A 1966-nucleotide genomic window follows, 5' to 3' on the forward strand; every position below is an offset into this window, starting at 1 on the left:
AAGGACTTACATTCATAAGTTACAGAAACTAGGTTCATTTAATATACACATACACACGTATGTATGTGGATAGCTGAGCATATAGCAACTGGCCATGTCTCTACATATTAATTTTGAATAATTTTGAATAATTGAGTCTATTTCAGAACATCCTAGGATCCCAGGAAAGGAAAAATTAAACTTTTTTCTTCTTCATCTTTACTTAGTAAGCATTAAAACTATATTTGTTAACACACTTTCTCTTAAAATTAAGTTCTTAATTCTTGATTATAGAAAAAAAAGAAATGTGATTATCTTTACTTTAATATAAATCATATTGAATGGCCGTTAATTATACACGATCCCTAATCTAGAATTGAAGATTGCATGGAAGTGATAGAGGGGTGCAGAGAAGTGGAAGAAAGGTATTGGGATGAAAGATGAAAAGAATTTATTAAGGAAACAATAGAAAAACCTGGTAAGCTTGGAAGGTTAATAAGAAATACAGTCAGATCCTTGGGTGGGACAGATGAAGGGACTTTCGTTGTTTGGTTCTAGAACAAATCCATTTGTCAGTATAACCCAAGGCAAAATTCAGAAACCAGACGTTAGAAGATATCTCTTGGAGAGATATGTAGAAGTATTCAAATGGGAAAAGTCCAGGGAGGCCAACTAGGAGATTTACTGCAAGAGTACAAGCATGTGATCTTCGGTTCGAGGAGAAACTAAAATAATCCCAAATTTCACTTTTTGTCTGAATTTTCAATCATTAGTCAGTATTATATCTTTGAGTATAATGGGTACATTTCTATGTTTTAGGAGAGACTGTTCCTTCTACAAATGTCAATTAGGTCAAGGTGATCGACAATATTATTGAAATGTATATTCTTATTGGTTTTCTATTTGTTCAATAAATTTTGAGACAGCAGCATGGGGATGGGATATCTGGCTATAATTGTGGATTATTCTATTTCTCTATGCAGTTTTATCATTTTTGATTCATGTATTTTTGAAGCTCTGTTATTAGATGCATAAATACTTAGCAAAGAATTGGCTTCTTTACAATTATGAAATGACCTTCATCCATGTTAACATGTTTGCACTGAAATCAACTGACACTAATATTATATAATATTAATAAATAGTAATATCCAGCTTTCTTTTGATTAGTGTTTGCATGGTCTATATTTCCCATTTTTAAAAAACTTTAACTTATTCATGCCTTTATCAAGAGTATTTCTTGCAGCCAGCATATAGCTCGGTCTTGCTTTTTTAACCTATGAACTATTTACTGTTTGCATTTAATTTGAATATTTATATAATTAGTTTTACTTCTATCAATTTATTACTATCAATGTTTTATATTTGTACCATCTGTTTATGGTTCCTTTTCCCCTCTTTTTCTGCTTTCTTTTGAGTTAAAGGAATATATTTTATGATTTCATTTTATTTCCTTTTTGGGGGGCTTATTAGCTATAACTCTTGTTATTTTAATGATTGCTTTAGGGTTTATACCATCCATTATAACCTATTAAAATCTGCCTTTAGGTGATATATCACTTTATGTCTAATATAAGAAATTTATAGTAGTATACTTACATTTATGCCCTCCTGAAATTTGTCATATTATCAAATTTTGTCAATTTGTCATATTATTCTTATTGTCATATAATTTTCTTTTACATATATGAATAAAACTCCCACTAAAGTGTCATTATTTTTGTTTAAAAAGTCAATTGTCTTTTAAAGATATTTAAATAAAAAGAAAATATCTCATGTATTTATCCATGTAGTTACCATTTCTGGTGCTCTTTGTACCTTTGTGTAGATGAAGATTTCCAAATGAGACAAAATTGTCCTTCTGTCCAAAGGACATATTTCTAACCTTTCTTACAATGTGAGCTTATTGGAAATCAATTCTTTCAGCTCTTGTAGGTCATAAAAGTATTTATTTTATCTCTATTCTGCTGGGCATTTTTGCTGGATA

The sequence above is a fragment of the Pteropus medius genome, unplaced genomic scaffold (assembly GCF_902729225.1).
Source record: "Pteropus medius unplaced genomic scaffold, Ma_sr-lr_union100, whole genome shotgun sequence".
Lineage (NCBI taxonomy): Eukaryota > Metazoa > Chordata > Mammalia > Chiroptera > Pteropodidae > Pteropus > Pteropus medius.